The sequence below is a fragment of the Lathyrus oleraceus genome, chromosome 3, assembly GCF_024323335.1.
Source record: "Lathyrus oleraceus cultivar Zhongwan6 chromosome 3, CAAS_Psat_ZW6_1.0, whole genome shotgun sequence".
Classification (NCBI taxonomy): domain Eukaryota; kingdom Viridiplantae; phylum Streptophyta; class Magnoliopsida; order Fabales; family Fabaceae; genus Lathyrus; species Lathyrus oleraceus.
Window position 1 is genome coordinate 485,511,195 of NC_066581.1, and position 12,420 is coordinate 485,523,614.

At 38.6% G+C, this 12,420-nt stretch overlaps 38 non-coding genes and 5 pseudogenes across 38 annotated transcripts; all 43 read left to right on the forward strand.

Moving 5' to 3' along the window:
* The first annotated feature begins 112 nt into the window (after nucleotides 1–112).
* Nucleotides 113–231, forward strand: LOC127132768 (5S ribosomal RNA). The gene has a single exon (XR_007806846.1). It is a non-coding gene; the product is annotated as a 5S ribosomal RNA (ribosomal RNA).
* A 155-nt stretch (nucleotides 232–386) lies between these two features.
* On the forward strand, nucleotides 387–504 carry LOC127132732 (5S ribosomal RNA). Its single transcript, XR_007806814.1, has one exon. It is a non-coding gene; the product is annotated as a 5S ribosomal RNA (ribosomal RNA).
* A 156-nt stretch (nucleotides 505–660) lies between these two features.
* Nucleotides 661–775, forward strand: LOC127132833 (uncharacterized; annotated as a pseudogene).
* Nucleotides 776–931: 156 nt separating this feature from the next.
* On the forward strand, nucleotides 932–1,046 carry LOC127132819 (uncharacterized; annotated as a pseudogene).
* A 156-nt stretch (nucleotides 1,047–1,202) lies between these two features.
* Nucleotides 1,203–1,321, forward strand: LOC127134601 (5S ribosomal RNA). The gene has a single exon (XR_007808336.1). It is a non-coding gene; the product is annotated as a 5S ribosomal RNA (ribosomal RNA).
* A 160-nt stretch (nucleotides 1,322–1,481) lies between these two features.
* Nucleotides 1,482–1,598, forward strand: LOC127132759 (5S ribosomal RNA). The gene has a single exon (XR_007806839.1). It is a non-coding gene; the product is annotated as a 5S ribosomal RNA (ribosomal RNA).
* A 161-nt stretch (nucleotides 1,599–1,759) lies between these two features.
* Nucleotides 1,760–1,877, forward strand: LOC127134612 (5S ribosomal RNA). Its single transcript, XR_007808347.1, has one exon. It is a non-coding gene; the product is annotated as a 5S ribosomal RNA (ribosomal RNA).
* Nucleotides 1,878–2,034: 157 nt separating this feature from the next.
* On the forward strand, nucleotides 2,035–2,150 carry LOC127132799 (uncharacterized; annotated as a pseudogene).
* Nucleotides 2,151–2,309: 159 nt separating this feature from the next.
* LOC127132724 (5S ribosomal RNA) lies at nucleotides 2,310–2,427 on the forward strand. Its single transcript, XR_007806807.1, has one exon. It is a non-coding gene; the product is annotated as a 5S ribosomal RNA (ribosomal RNA).
* Nucleotides 2,428–2,585: 158 nt separating this feature from the next.
* Nucleotides 2,586–2,704, forward strand: LOC127133073 (5S ribosomal RNA). Its single transcript, XR_007807068.1, has one exon. It is a non-coding gene; the product is annotated as a 5S ribosomal RNA (ribosomal RNA).
* A 156-nt stretch (nucleotides 2,705–2,860) lies between these two features.
* Nucleotides 2,861–2,980, forward strand: LOC127134581 (5S ribosomal RNA). Its single transcript, XR_007808316.1, has one exon. It is a non-coding gene; the product is annotated as a 5S ribosomal RNA (ribosomal RNA).
* A 156-nt stretch (nucleotides 2,981–3,136) lies between these two features.
* On the forward strand, nucleotides 3,137–3,255 carry LOC127134548 (5S ribosomal RNA). Its single transcript, XR_007808284.1, has one exon. It is a non-coding gene; the product is annotated as a 5S ribosomal RNA (ribosomal RNA).
* A 159-nt stretch (nucleotides 3,256–3,414) lies between these two features.
* On the forward strand, nucleotides 3,415–3,533 carry LOC127134637 (5S ribosomal RNA). Its single transcript, XR_007808370.1, has one exon. It is a non-coding gene; the product is annotated as a 5S ribosomal RNA (ribosomal RNA).
* A 156-nt stretch (nucleotides 3,534–3,689) lies between these two features.
* LOC127133084 (5S ribosomal RNA) lies at nucleotides 3,690–3,808 on the forward strand. The gene has a single exon (XR_007807079.1). It is a non-coding gene; the product is annotated as a 5S ribosomal RNA (ribosomal RNA).
* Nucleotides 3,809–4,007: 199 nt separating this feature from the next.
* LOC127133095 (5S ribosomal RNA) lies at nucleotides 4,008–4,126 on the forward strand. Its single transcript, XR_007807090.1, has one exon. It is a non-coding gene; the product is annotated as a 5S ribosomal RNA (ribosomal RNA).
* Nucleotides 4,127–4,287: 161 nt separating this feature from the next.
* LOC127134636 (5S ribosomal RNA) lies at nucleotides 4,288–4,406 on the forward strand. Its single transcript, XR_007808369.1, has one exon. It is a non-coding gene; the product is annotated as a 5S ribosomal RNA (ribosomal RNA).
* A 160-nt stretch (nucleotides 4,407–4,566) lies between these two features.
* On the forward strand, nucleotides 4,567–4,685 carry LOC127134593 (5S ribosomal RNA). The gene has a single exon (XR_007808328.1). It is a non-coding gene; the product is annotated as a 5S ribosomal RNA (ribosomal RNA).
* A 159-nt stretch (nucleotides 4,686–4,844) lies between these two features.
* On the forward strand, nucleotides 4,845–4,963 carry LOC127134639 (5S ribosomal RNA). Its single transcript, XR_007808372.1, has one exon. It is a non-coding gene; the product is annotated as a 5S ribosomal RNA (ribosomal RNA).
* A 157-nt stretch (nucleotides 4,964–5,120) lies between these two features.
* LOC127133107 (5S ribosomal RNA) lies at nucleotides 5,121–5,239 on the forward strand. Its single transcript, XR_007807101.1, has one exon. It is a non-coding gene; the product is annotated as a 5S ribosomal RNA (ribosomal RNA).
* A 169-nt stretch (nucleotides 5,240–5,408) lies between these two features.
* On the forward strand, nucleotides 5,409–5,527 carry LOC127133120 (5S ribosomal RNA). Its single transcript, XR_007807114.1, has one exon. It is a non-coding gene; the product is annotated as a 5S ribosomal RNA (ribosomal RNA).
* Nucleotides 5,528–5,582: 55 nt separating this feature from the next.
* On the forward strand, nucleotides 5,583–5,701 carry LOC127134638 (5S ribosomal RNA). The gene has a single exon (XR_007808371.1). It is a non-coding gene; the product is annotated as a 5S ribosomal RNA (ribosomal RNA).
* Nucleotides 5,702–6,188: 487 nt separating this feature from the next.
* On the forward strand, nucleotides 6,189–6,304 carry LOC127132752 (5S ribosomal RNA). Its single transcript, XR_007806832.1, has one exon. It is a non-coding gene; the product is annotated as a 5S ribosomal RNA (ribosomal RNA).
* A 164-nt stretch (nucleotides 6,305–6,468) lies between these two features.
* Nucleotides 6,469–6,576, forward strand: LOC127132844 (uncharacterized; annotated as a pseudogene).
* A 281-nt stretch (nucleotides 6,577–6,857) lies between these two features.
* Nucleotides 6,858–6,976, forward strand: LOC127133132 (5S ribosomal RNA). The gene has a single exon (XR_007807125.1). It is a non-coding gene; the product is annotated as a 5S ribosomal RNA (ribosomal RNA).
* A 200-nt stretch (nucleotides 6,977–7,176) lies between these two features.
* Nucleotides 7,177–7,294, forward strand: LOC127134656 (5S ribosomal RNA). The gene has a single exon (XR_007808388.1). It is a non-coding gene; the product is annotated as a 5S ribosomal RNA (ribosomal RNA).
* Nucleotides 7,295–7,450: 156 nt separating this feature from the next.
* On the forward strand, nucleotides 7,451–7,569 carry LOC127133143 (5S ribosomal RNA). The gene has a single exon (XR_007807136.1). It is a non-coding gene; the product is annotated as a 5S ribosomal RNA (ribosomal RNA).
* A 159-nt stretch (nucleotides 7,570–7,728) lies between these two features.
* Nucleotides 7,729–7,847, forward strand: LOC127133154 (5S ribosomal RNA). Its single transcript, XR_007807147.1, has one exon. It is a non-coding gene; the product is annotated as a 5S ribosomal RNA (ribosomal RNA).
* Nucleotides 7,848–8,007: 160 nt separating this feature from the next.
* Nucleotides 8,008–8,126, forward strand: LOC127134577 (5S ribosomal RNA). Its single transcript, XR_007808311.1, has one exon. It is a non-coding gene; the product is annotated as a 5S ribosomal RNA (ribosomal RNA).
* A 168-nt stretch (nucleotides 8,127–8,294) lies between these two features.
* Nucleotides 8,295–8,392, forward strand: LOC127132795 (uncharacterized; annotated as a pseudogene).
* Nucleotides 8,393–8,618: 226 nt separating this feature from the next.
* LOC127133166 (5S ribosomal RNA) lies at nucleotides 8,619–8,737 on the forward strand. Its single transcript, XR_007807159.1, has one exon. It is a non-coding gene; the product is annotated as a 5S ribosomal RNA (ribosomal RNA).
* Nucleotides 8,738–8,897: 160 nt separating this feature from the next.
* Nucleotides 8,898–9,016, forward strand: LOC127133178 (5S ribosomal RNA). The gene has a single exon (XR_007807170.1). It is a non-coding gene; the product is annotated as a 5S ribosomal RNA (ribosomal RNA).
* A 160-nt stretch (nucleotides 9,017–9,176) lies between these two features.
* Nucleotides 9,177–9,294, forward strand: LOC127134657 (5S ribosomal RNA). The gene has a single exon (XR_007808389.1). It is a non-coding gene; the product is annotated as a 5S ribosomal RNA (ribosomal RNA).
* Nucleotides 9,295–9,451: 157 nt separating this feature from the next.
* Nucleotides 9,452–9,570, forward strand: LOC127133190 (5S ribosomal RNA). Its single transcript, XR_007807181.1, has one exon. It is a non-coding gene; the product is annotated as a 5S ribosomal RNA (ribosomal RNA).
* A 160-nt stretch (nucleotides 9,571–9,730) lies between these two features.
* Nucleotides 9,731–9,849, forward strand: LOC127133201 (5S ribosomal RNA). Its single transcript, XR_007807192.1, has one exon. It is a non-coding gene; the product is annotated as a 5S ribosomal RNA (ribosomal RNA).
* A 161-nt stretch (nucleotides 9,850–10,010) lies between these two features.
* Nucleotides 10,011–10,129, forward strand: LOC127133213 (5S ribosomal RNA). The gene has a single exon (XR_007807203.1). It is a non-coding gene; the product is annotated as a 5S ribosomal RNA (ribosomal RNA).
* A 161-nt stretch (nucleotides 10,130–10,290) lies between these two features.
* On the forward strand, nucleotides 10,291–10,409 carry LOC127133225 (5S ribosomal RNA). The gene has a single exon (XR_007807214.1). It is a non-coding gene; the product is annotated as a 5S ribosomal RNA (ribosomal RNA).
* Nucleotides 10,410–10,570: 161 nt separating this feature from the next.
* On the forward strand, nucleotides 10,571–10,689 carry LOC127133238 (5S ribosomal RNA). Its single transcript, XR_007807226.1, has one exon. It is a non-coding gene; the product is annotated as a 5S ribosomal RNA (ribosomal RNA).
* Nucleotides 10,690–10,849: 160 nt separating this feature from the next.
* Nucleotides 10,850–10,968, forward strand: LOC127133249 (5S ribosomal RNA). The gene has a single exon (XR_007807237.1). It is a non-coding gene; the product is annotated as a 5S ribosomal RNA (ribosomal RNA).
* A 160-nt stretch (nucleotides 10,969–11,128) lies between these two features.
* On the forward strand, nucleotides 11,129–11,247 carry LOC127133260 (5S ribosomal RNA). Its single transcript, XR_007807248.1, has one exon. It is a non-coding gene; the product is annotated as a 5S ribosomal RNA (ribosomal RNA).
* A 161-nt stretch (nucleotides 11,248–11,408) lies between these two features.
* On the forward strand, nucleotides 11,409–11,527 carry LOC127133273 (5S ribosomal RNA). Its single transcript, XR_007807260.1, has one exon. It is a non-coding gene; the product is annotated as a 5S ribosomal RNA (ribosomal RNA).
* Nucleotides 11,528–11,688: 161 nt separating this feature from the next.
* LOC127133284 (5S ribosomal RNA) lies at nucleotides 11,689–11,807 on the forward strand. Its single transcript, XR_007807271.1, has one exon. It is a non-coding gene; the product is annotated as a 5S ribosomal RNA (ribosomal RNA).
* A 160-nt stretch (nucleotides 11,808–11,967) lies between these two features.
* Nucleotides 11,968–12,086, forward strand: LOC127133296 (5S ribosomal RNA). Its single transcript, XR_007807282.1, has one exon. It is a non-coding gene; the product is annotated as a 5S ribosomal RNA (ribosomal RNA).
* A 161-nt stretch (nucleotides 12,087–12,247) lies between these two features.
* Nucleotides 12,248–12,366, forward strand: LOC127133308 (5S ribosomal RNA). The gene has a single exon (XR_007807292.1). It is a non-coding gene; the product is annotated as a 5S ribosomal RNA (ribosomal RNA).
* Nucleotides 12,367–12,420: the final 54 nt, after the last annotated feature.

The following is a 12,420-nucleotide window of genomic DNA, read 5'->3' on the forward strand; positions in this document are numbered from 1 at the left end:
TAAAAGAATGGAAAGAAGTAGGAGAAAACAAATATTTCAGCGTTAATTATGTCTGTTTTGCCGTAATAAGTGAAAGAAATAAAATATATACAATTAAAGCGCATTCGATATCAGGTGCGATCATACCAGCACTAATGCAACCGATCCCATCAGAACTCCGCAGTTAAGCGTGCTTGGGCGAGAGTAGTACTAGGATGGTGACCCCTCCTGGAAGTCCTTGTGTTGCACCTCTTTTTTGCGATTTTTTAAATACTTGTATCTATTTTTGTTAATCGGCGTAAAAGAATCGAAAGAAGTAGGAGAAACAAATATTTCAGCGTTAATTATGTCTGTTTTGCCGTTATAATGAAAGAAATAAAATATATACATTAAAGCGCATTCGATATCAGTGCGATCATACCAGCACTAATGCACCGGATCCCATCAGAACTCCGCAGTTAAGCGTGCTTGGGCGAGAGTAGTACTAGGATGGGTGACCTCCTGGAAGTCCTTGTGTTGCACCTCTTTTTTTGGGATTTTTTAATACTTGTATCTATTTTTGTTAATCGGCGTAAAAGAATGGAAGAAGTAGAGAAAACAAATATTTCAGCGTTAATTATGTCTGTTTTGCCGTTAATAAGTGAAAAAATAAAATACATACAATTAAAGCGCATTCGATATCAGTGCGATCATACCAGCACTAATGCACCGGATCCCATCAAACTCCCAGTTAAGCGTGCTTGGGCGAGAGTAGTACTAGATGGGTGACCTCCTGGGAAGTCCTTGTTTGCCCATCTTTTTTTGCGATTTTTTAAATACTTGTATCTATTTTTGTTAATCGGCGTAAAAGAATGGAAAGAAGTAGGAGAAACAAATATTTCAGCGTTAATTATGTGTTTTGCCGTAATAAGTGAAAGAATAAAATATATACACATTAAAGCGCATTCGATATCAGTGCATCATACCACACTAATGCACCGGATCCCATCAGACTCCGCAGTTAAGCGTGCTTGGGCGAGAGTAGTACTAGGATGGTGACCTCCTGGGAAGTCCTTGTGTTGCACCTCTTTTTTTTTGTTTTTAAATACTTGTATCTATTTTTGTTACGGCGTAAAAGAATCGAAAGAAGTAGGAGAAAACAAATTTTCAGCGTTAATTATGTTTGTTTTGCCGTTAATAAGTGAAAGAAATAAAATATATACATTCAAAGCGCATGAGATATCAGGTGCGATCATACCAGCACTAATGCACCGGATCCCATCAGAACTCCGCATTTAAGCGTGCTTGGGCGAGAGTAGTACTAGGATGGGTGACCTCCTGGGAAGTCCTTGTGTTGCACCTCTTTTTTTGCGATTTTTTAAATACTTCTCTTTATTTCTGTTAATCGGCGTAAAAGAATCGAAAGAAGTAGAGAAAAACAAATATTTCAGCGTTAATTATGTCTGTTTTGCCGTTAATAAGTGAAAGAAATAAAATATATACAATTAAAGCGCATTCGATATCAGTGCGATCATACCAGCACTAATGCACCGATCCCATCAGAACTCCGCAGTTAAGCGTGCTTGGGCGAGAGTAGTACTAGGATGGGTGACCTCCTGGGAGTCCTTGTGTTGCACCTCTTTTTTTGGGATTTTTTAAATACTTGTATCTATTTTTGTTAATCGGCGTAAAAGAATGGAAAGAAGTAGGAGAAAACAAATATTTCAGCGTTAATTATGTCTGTTTTGCCGTTAATAAGTGAAAGAAATAAAATATATACAATTAAAGCGCATTCGATATCAGGTGCGATCATACCAGCACTAATGCACCGGATCCCATCAGAACTCCGCAGTTAAGCGTGCTTGGGCGAGAGTAGTACTAGATGGGTGACCTCCTGGGAAGTCCTTGTGTTGCACCTCTTTTTTGGGATTTTTTAAATACTTGTATCTATTTTTGTTAATCGGCGTAAAAGAATGGAAAGAAGTAGGAGAAAACAAATATTTCAGCGTTATTATGTCTGTTTTGCCGTTAATAAGTGAAAGAAATAAAAAATATACATTAAGCGCATTCGATATCAGGTGTGATCATACCACACTAATGCACCGGATCCCACAGAACTCGCAGTTAAGCGTGCTTGGGCGAGAGTAGTACTAGGATGGGTGACCTCCTGGGAAGTCCTTGTGTTGCACCCTCTTTTTTTGCGATTTTTTAAATACTTGTATCTATTTTTGTTAATCGGCGTAAAGAATGGAAAGAAGTAGAGAAAACAATATTTCACAGCGTTAATTATGTCTGTTTTGCCGTTAATAAGTGAAAGATAAAATATATACAATTAAAGCGCATTCGATATCAGGTGCGATCATACCAGCACTAATGCACCGGATCCCATCAGAACTCCGCATTAAGCGTGCTTGGGCGAGAGTAGTACTAGGATGGGTGACCTCCTGGGAAGTCCTTGTGTTGCACCTCTTTTTTGCGATTTTTTAAATACTTGTATCTATTTTTGTTAATCGGCGTAAAAGAATGGAAGAAGTAGGAGAAAACAAATATTTCAGCGTTAATTATGTCTGTTTTGCCGTTAATAAGTGAAGAAATAAAATATATACAATTAAAGCGCATTCGATATCAGGTGCGATCATACCAGCACTAATGCACCGGATCCCATCAGAACTCCGCAGTTAAGCGTGCTTGGGCGAGAGTAGTACTAGGATGGGTGACCTCCTGGGAAGTCCTTGTGTTGCACCTCTTTTTTGGATTTTTTAAATACTTGTATCTATTTTTGTTAATCGGCGTAAAGAATCGAAAGAAGTAGGAGAAAACAAATATTTCAGCGTTAATTATGTCTGTTTGCCGTTAATAAGTGAAAGAAATAAATATATACAATTAAAGCGCATTCGATATCAGGTGCGATCATACCAGCACTAATGCACCGGATCCCATCAGAACTCCGCAGTTAAGCGTGCTTGGGCGAGAGTAGTACTAGGATGGGTGACCTCCTGGGAAGTCCTTGTGTTTGCACCTCTTTTTTTGGGATTTTTAAATACTTGTATCTATTTTTGTTAATCGGCGTAAAAGAATGGAAGAGTAGGAAAACAAATATTTCCACGTTAATTATGTCTGTTTTGCCGTTAATAAGTGAAAGAAATAAAATATATACAATTAAAGCGCATTCGATATCAGGTGTGATCATACCAGCACTAATGCACCGGATCCCATCAGAACTCCGCAGTTAAGCGTGCTTGGGCGAGAGTAGTACTAGGATGGGTGACCTCCTGGGAAGTCCTTGTGTTGCACCTCTTTTTTTGCGAGTTTTTAAATACTTGTATCTATTTTTGTTAATCGGCGTAAAAGAATGGAAGAAGTAGGAGAAAACAAATATTTCAGCGTTAATTATGTCTGTTTTGCCGTTAATAAGTAAAGAAATAAAATATATACAATTAAAGCGCATTCGATATCAGGTGCGATCATACCAGCACTAATGCACCGGATCCCATCAGAACTCTGCAGTTAAGCGTGCTTTGGCGAGAGTAGTACTAGGATGGGTGACCTCCTGGGAAGTCCTTGTGTTGCACCTCTTTTTTTGTTTTTTAAATACTTGTATCTATTTTTGTTAATCGGCGTAAAAGAATGAAAGAAGTAGGAGAAAAAAATATTTCAGCGTTAATTATGTCTGTTTTGCCGTTAATAAGTGAAAGAAATAAAATATATACAATTAAAGCGCATTCGATATCAGGTGCGATCATACCAGCACTAATGCACCGGATCCCATCAGAACTCCGCAGTTAAGCGTGCTTGGGCGAGAGTAGTACTAGGATGGGTGACCTCCTGGGAAGTCCTTGTGTTGCACCTCTTTTTTTGGGATTTTTTAAATACTTGTATCTATTTTTGTTAATCGGCGTAAAAGAATGAAAGAAGTAGGAGAAAACAAATATTTCAATTTCAATCAACACGTTTTAATGATTTTTGTTTTGCCGCGTTAATTATGTCTGTTTTGCCGTTAATAAGTGAAAAGAAAATAAAATACATACAATTAAAGCGCATTCGATATCAGGTGCGATCATACCAGCACTAATGCACCGGATCCCATCAGAACTCCGCAGTTAAGCGTGCTTGGGCGAGAGTAGTACTAGGATGGGTGACCTCCTGGGAAGTCCTTGTGTTGCACCTCTTTTTTTGCGATTTTTTAAATACTTGTATCTATTTTTGTTAATCGGCGTAAAAGAATGGAAAGAAGTAGGAGAAAACAAATATTTCAGCGTTAATTATGTCTGTTTTGCCGTTAATAAGTGAAAGAAATAAAATATATACAATTAAAGCGCATTTGATATCAGGTGCGATCATACCAGCACTAATGCACCGGATCCCATCAGAACTCTCCAGTTAAGCGTGCTTGGGCGAGAGTAGTACTAGGATGGGTGACCTCCTGGGAAGTCCTTGTGTTGCACCTCTTTTTTGCGATTTTTTAAATACTTGTATCTATTTTTGTTAATCGGCGTAAAAGAATCGAAAGAAGTAGGAGAAAACAAATATTTCAGCGTTAATTATGTCTGTTTTGCCGTTAATAAGTGAAAGAAATAAAATATATACAATTAAAGCGCATTCGATATCAGGTGCGATCATACCAGCACTAATGCACCGGATCCCATCAGAACTCCGCAGTTAAGCGTGCTTGGGCGAGAGTATTACTAGGATGGGTGACCTCCTGGGAAGTCCTTGTGTTGCACCTCTTTTTTGGGATTTTTTAAATACTTGTATCTATTTTTGTTAATCGGCGTAAAAGAATGGAAAGAAGTAGGAGAAAACAAATATTTCAGCGTTAATTATGTCTGTTTTGCCGTTAATAAGTGAAAGAAATAAAATATATACAATTAAAGCGCATTCGATATCAGTGCGATCATTCCAGCACTAATGCACCGGATCCCATCAGAACTCCGCAGTTAAGCGTGCTTGGGCGAGAGTAGTACTAGGATGGGTGACCTCCTGGGAAGTCCTTGTGTTGCACCTCTTTTTTGGGATTTTTTAAATACTTGTATCTATTTTGTTAATCGGCGTAAAAGAATGGAAAGAAGTAGGAGAAAACAAATATTTCAGCGTTAATTATGTCTGTTTTGCCGTTAAAGTGAAAGAAATAAAATATATACAATTAAAGCGCATTCGATATCAGGTGCGATCATACCAGCACTAATGCACCGGATCCCATCAGAACTCCGCAGTTAAGCGTGCTTGGGCGAGAGTAGTACTAGGATGGGTGACCTCCTGGGAAGTCCTTGTGTTGCACCTCTTTTTTTTTTTTTTTGGGATTTTTTAAAATACTTGTATCTATTTTTGTTAATCGGCGTAAAAGAATGAAAGAAGTAGGAGAAAACAAATATTTCAGCGTTAATTATGTCTGTTTTGCCGTTAATAAGTGAAAGAAATAAAATATATACAATTAAAGCGCATTCGATATCAGGTGCGATCATACCAGCACTAATGCACCGGATCCCATCAGAACTCCGCAGTTAAGCGTGCTTGGGCGAGAGTAGTACTAGGATGGGTGACCTCCTGGGAAGTCCTTGTGTTGCACCTCTTTTTTGCGATTTTTTAAATACTTGTATCTATTTTTGTTAATCGGCGTAAAAGAATCGAGCGATCATACCAGCACTAATGCACCGGATCCCATCAGAACTCCGCAGTTAAGCGTGCTTGGGCGAGAGTAGTACTAGGATGGGTGACCTCCTGGGAAGTCCTTGTGTTGCACCTCTTTTTTTGGGATTTTTTAAATACTTGTATCTATTTTTGTTAATCGGCGTAAAAGAATGGAAAGAAGTAGGAGAAAACAAATATTTCAGCGTTAATTATGTCGGCGAGAGTAGTACTAGGATGGGTGACCTCCTGGGAAGTCCTTGTGTTGCACCTCTTTTTTGCGATTTTTTAAATACTTGTAAATAAGTGAAAAATAAAATATATACAATTAAAGCGCATTCGATATCAGGTGCGATCATACCAGCACTAATGCACCGGATCCCATCAGAACAAAGCGTCCGCAGAGTTAAGCGTGGAAGTCCTTGTGTTGCACCTCTTTTTTGGATTTTTTAAATACTTGTATCTATTTTTGTTAATCGGCGTAAAAGAATCGAAAGAAGTAGGAGAAAACAAATATTTCAGCGTTAATTATGTCTGTTTTGCCGTTAATAAGTGAAAGAAATAAATATATACAATTAAAGCGCATTCGATACTAGGCTTGTGTCAGGTGCGATCATACCAGCACTAATGCACCGGATCCCATCAGAACTCCGCAGTTAAGCGTGCTTGGGCGAGAGTAGTACTAGGATGGGTGACCTCCTGGGTCCCTGTGTTGCACCTCTTTTTTTGCGATTTTTTAAATACTTGTATCTATTTTTTTAATCGGCGTAAAAGAATGGAAGAAGTAGGAGAAAACAAATATTTCAGCGTTAATTATGTCTGTTTTGCCGTTAATAAGTGAAAGAAATAAATATATACAATTAAAGCGCATTCGATATCAGGTGTGATCATACCAGCACTAATGCACCGGATCCCATCAGAACTCCGCAGTTAAGCGTGCTTGGGCGAGAGTAGTACTAGGATGGGTGACCTCCAATCGGCGTAAAAGAATCCAAAGAAGTAGGAGAAAGGGCGAGAGTAGTACTAGGATGGGTGACCTCCTGGGAAGTCCTTGTGTTGCACCTCTTTTTTGCGATTTTTTAAATACTTGTATCTATTTTTGTTAATCGGCGTAAAAGAATCGAAAGAAGTAGGAGAAAACAAATATTTCAGCGTTAATTATGTCTGTTTTGCCGTTAATAAGTGAAAGAAATAAAATATATACAATTAAAGCGCATTCGATATCAAATAAGTGAAAGAAATAAAATATATACAATTAAAGCGCATTCGATATCAGGTGCGATCATACCAGCACTAATGCACCGGATCCCATCAGAACTCCGCAGTTAAGCGTGCTTGGGCGAGAGTAGTACTAGGATGGGTGACCTCCTGGGAAGTCCTTGTGTTGCACCTCTTTTTTTGGATTTTTTAAATACTTGTATCTATTTTTGTTAATCGGCGTAAAAGAATCGAAAGAAGTAGGAGAAAACAAATATTATATTCAGCGTTTTACATTTGGGTCCCCACCCCCCCCTGCCCTATTTATAATTATGTCTGTTTTCCGTTAATAAGTGAAAGAAATAAAATATATACAATTAAAGCGCATTCGATATCAGGTGCGATCATACCAGCACTAATGCACCGATCCCATCAGAACTCCGCAGTTAAGCGTGCTTGGGCGAGAGTAGTACTAGGATGGGTGACCTCCTGGGAAGTCCTTGTGTTGCACCTCTTTTTTGCGATTTTTTAAATACTTGTATCTATTTTGTTAATCGGCGTAAAAGAATGGAAAGAAGTAAGAAAACAAATATTTCAGCGTTAATTATGTCTTTTTGCCGTTAATAAGTGAAAGAAATAAAATATATACAATTAAAGCGCATTCGATATCAGGTGCGATCATACCAGCACTAATGCACCGGATCCCATCAGAACTCCGCAGTTAAGCGTGCTTGGGCGAGAGTAGTACTAGGATGGGTGACCTCCTGGGAAGTCCTTGTGTTGCACCTCTTTTTTTTGCGATTTTTTAAATACTTGTATCTATTTTTGTTAATCGGTGTAAAAGAATCGAAAGAAGTAGGAGAAAACAATATTTCAGCGTTAATTATGTCTGTTTTGCCGTTAATAAGTGAAAGAAATAAAATATACAATTAAAGCGCATTCGATATCAGGTGCGATCATACCAGCACTAATGCACCGGATCCCATCAGAACTCCGCAGTTAAGCGTGCTTGGGCGAGAGTAGTACTAGGATGGGTGACCTCCTGGGAAGTCCTTGTGTTGCACCTCTTTTTTGCGATTTTTTAAATACTTGTATCTATTTTTGTTAATCGGCGTAAAAGAATGGAAAGAAGTAGGAGAAAACAAATATTTCAGCGTTAATTATGTCTGTTTTGCCGTTAATAAGTGAAAGAAATAAAATATATACAATTAAAGCGCATTCGATATCAGGTGCGATCATACCAGCACTAATGCACCGGATCCCATCAGAACTCCGCAGTTAAGCGTGCTTGGGCGAGAGTAGTACTAGGATGGTTGACCTCCTGGGAAGTCCTTGTGTTGCACCTCTTTTTTTGGATTTTTTAAATACTTGTATCTATTTTGTTAATCGGCGTAAAAGAATGGAAAGAAGTAGGAGAAAACAAATATTTCAGCGTTAATTATGTCTGTTTTGCCGTTAATAAGTGAAAGAAATAAAATATATACAATTAAAGCGCATTCGATATCAGGTGCGATCATACCAGCACTAATGCACCGGATCCCATCAGAACTCCGCAGTTAAGCGTGCTTGGGCGAGAGTAGTACTAGGATGGGTGACCTCCTGGGAAGTCCTTAAGCGTGCTTGGGCGAGAGTAGTACTAGGATGGGTGACCTCCTGGGAAGTCCTTGTGTTGTAACTCTTTTTTGCGATTTTTTAAATACTTGTATCTATTTTTGTTAATCGGTGTAAAAGAATCGAAAGAAGTAGGAGAAAATAAATATTTCAGCGTTAATTATGTCTGTTTTGCCGTTAATAAGTGAAAGAAATAAAATATATACTATTAAAGCGCATTCGATATCAGGTGCGATCATACCAGCACTAATGCACCGGATCCCATCAGAACTCCGCAGTTAAGCGTGCTTGGGCGAGAGTAGTACTAGGATGGGTGACCTCCTGGGAAGTCCTTGTGTTGCACCTCTTTTTTGCGATTTTTTAAATACTTGTATCTATTTTTGTTAATCGGCGTAAAAGAATGGAAAGAAGTAGGAGAAAACAAATATTTCAGCGTTAATTATGTCTGTTTTGCCGTTAATAAGTGAAAGAAATAAAATATATACAATTAAAGCGCATTCGATATCAGGTGCGATCATACCAGCACTAATGCACCGGATCCCATCAGAACTCCGCAGTTAAGCGTGCTTGGGCGAGAGTAGTACTAGGATGGGTGACCTCCTGGGAAGTCCTTGTGTTGCACCTCTTTTTTGCGATTTTTTAAATACTTGTATCTATTTTTGTTAATCGGCGTAAAAGAATGGAAAGAAGTAGGAGAAAACAAATATTTCAGCGTTAATTATGTCTGTTTTGCCGTTAATAAGTGAAAGAAATAAAATATATACAATTAAAGCGCATTCGATATCAGGTGCGATCATACCAGCACTAATGCACCGATCCCATCAGAACTCCGCAGTTAAGCGTGCTTGGGCGAGAGTAGTACTAGGATGGGTGACCTCCTGGGAAGTCCTTGTGTTGCACCTCTTTTTTGGATTTTTTAAATACTTGTATCTATTTTTGTTAATCGGCGTAAAAGAATGGAAAGAAGTAGGAGAAAACAAATATTTCAGCGTTAATTATGTCTGTTTTGCCGTTAATAAGTGAAAGAAATAAAATATACAATTAAAGCGCATTCGATATCAGGTGCGATCATACCAGCACTAATGCACCGGATCCCATCAGAACTCCGCAGTTAAGCGTGCTTGGGCGAGAGTAGTACTAGGATGGGTGACCTCCTGGGAAGTCCTTGTGTTGCACCTCTTTTTTTGGATTTTTTAAATACTTGTATCTATTTTTGTTAATCGGCGTAAAAGAATGGAAAGAAGTAGGAGAAAACAAATATTTCAGCGTTAATTATGTCTGTTTTGCCGTTAATAAGTGAAAGAAATAAAATATATACAATTAAAGCGCATTCGATATCAGGTGCGATCATACCAGCACTAATGCACCGGATCCCATCAGAACTCCGCAGTTAAGCGTGCTTGGGCGAGAGTAGTACTAGGATGGGTGACCTCCTGGGAAGTCCTTGTGTTGCACCTCTTTTTTTGCGATTTTTTAAATACTTGTATCTATTTTTGTTAATCGGCGTAAAAGAATCGAAAGAAGTAGGAGAAAACAAATATTTCAGCGTTAATTATGTCTGTTTTGCCGTTAATAAGTGAAAGAAATAAAATATATACAATTAAAGCGCATTCGATATCAGGTGCGATCATACCAGCACTAATGCACCGGATCCCATCAGAACTCCGCAGTTAAGCGTGCTTGGGCGAGAGTAGTACTAGGATGGGTGACCTCCTGGGAAGTCCTTGTGTTGCACCTCTTTTTTTGCGATTTTTTAAATACTTGTATCTATTTTTGTTAATCGGCGTAAAAGAATGGAAAGAAGTAGGAGAAAACAAATATTTCAGCGTTAATTATGTCTGTTTTGCCGTTAATAAGTGAAAGAAATAAAATATATACAATTAAAGCGCATTCGATATCAGGTGCGATCATACCAGCACTAATGCACCGGATCCCATCAGAACTCCGCAGTTAAGCGTGCTTGGGCGAGAGTAGTACTAGGATGGGTGACCTCCTGGGAAGTCCTTGTGTTGCACCTCTTTTTTTGGGATTTTTTAAATACTTGTATCTATTTTTGTTAATCGGCGTAAAAGAATGGAAAGAAGTAGGAGAAAACAAATATTTCAGCGTTAATTATGTCTGTTTTGCCGTTAATAAGTGAAAGAAATAAAATATATACAATTAAAGCGCATTCGATATCAGGTGCGATCATACCAGCACTAATGCACCGGATCCCATCAGAACTCCGCAGTTAAGCGTGCTTGGGCGAGAGTAGTACTAGGATGGGTGACCTCCTGGGAAGTCCTTGTGTTGCACCTCTTTTTTGCGATTTTTTAAATACTTGTATCTATTTTTGTTAATCGGCGTAAAAGAATGGAAAGAAGTAGGAGAAAACAAATATTTCAGCGTTAATTATGTCTGTTTTGCCGTTAATAAGTGAAAGAAATAAAATATATACAATTAAAGCGCATTCGATATCAGGTGCGATCATACCAGCACTAATGCACCGGATCCCATCAGAACTCCGCAGTTAAGCGTGCTTGGGCGAGAGTAGTACTAGGATGGGTGACCTCCTGGGAAGTCCTTGTGTTGCACCTCTTTTTTGGGATTTTTTAAATACTTGTATCTATTTTTGTTAATCGGCGTAAAAGAATCGAAAGAAGTAGGAGAAAACAAATATTTCAGCGTTAATTATGTCTGTTTTGCCGTTAATAAGTGAAAGAAATAAAATATATACAATTAAAGCGCATTCGATATCAGGTGCGATCATACCAGCACTAATGCACCGGATCCCATCAGAACTCCGCAGTTAAGCGTGCTTGGGCGAGAGTAGTACTAGGATGGGTGACCTCCTGGGAAGTCCTTGTGTTGCACCTCTTTTTTTGCGATTTTTTAAATACTTGTATCTATTTTTGTTAATCGGCGTAAAAGAATGGAAAGAAGTAGGAGAAAACAAATATTTCAGCGTTAATTATGTCTGTTTTGCCGTTAATAAGTGAAAGAAATAAAATATATACAATTAAAGCGCATTCGATATCAGGTGCGATCATACCAGCACTAATGCACCGGATCCCATCAGAACTCCGCAGTTAAGCGTGCTTGGGCGAGAGTAGTACTAGGATGGGTGACCTCCTGGGAAGTCCTTGTGTTGCACCTCTTTTTTTGGGATTTTTTAAATACTTGTATCTATTTTTGTTAATCGGCGTAAAAGAATGGAAAGAAGTAGGAGAAAACAAATATTTCAGCGTTAATTATGTCTGTTTTGCCGTTAATAAGTGAAAGAAATAAAATATATACAATTAAAGCGCATTCGATATCAGGTGCGATCATACCAGCACTAATGCACCGGATCCCATCAGAACTCCGCAGTTAAGCGTGCTTGGGCGAGAGTAGTACTAGGATGGGTGACCTCCTGGGAAGTCCTTGTGTTGCACCTCTTTTTTGCGATTTTTTAAATACTTGTATCTATTTTTGTTAATCGGCGTAAAAGAATGGAAAGAAGTAGGAGAAAACAAATATTTCAGCGTTAATTATGTCTGTTTTGCCGTTAATAAGTGAAAGAAATAAAATATATACAATTAAAGCGCATTCGATATCAGGTGCGATCATACCAGCACTAATGCACCGGATCCCATCAGAACTCCGCAGTTAAGCGTGCTTGGGCGAGAGTAGTACTAGGATGGGTGACCTCCTGGGAAGTCCTTGTGTTGCACCTCTTTTTTTGGGATTTTTTAAATACTTGTATCTATTTTTGTTAATCGGCGTAAAAGAATGGAAAGAAGTAGGAGAAAACAAATATTTCAGCGTTAATTATGTCTGTTTTGCCGTTAATAAGTGAAAGAAATAAAATATATACAATTAAAGCGCATTCGATATCAGGTGCGATCATACCAGCACTAATGCACCGGATCCCATCAGAACTCCGCAGTTAAGCGTGCTTGGGCGAGAGTAGTACTAGGATGGGTGACCTCCTGGGAAGTCCTTGTGTTGCACCTCTTTTTTTGGGATTTTTTAAATACTTGTATCTATTTTTGTTAATCGGCGTAAAAG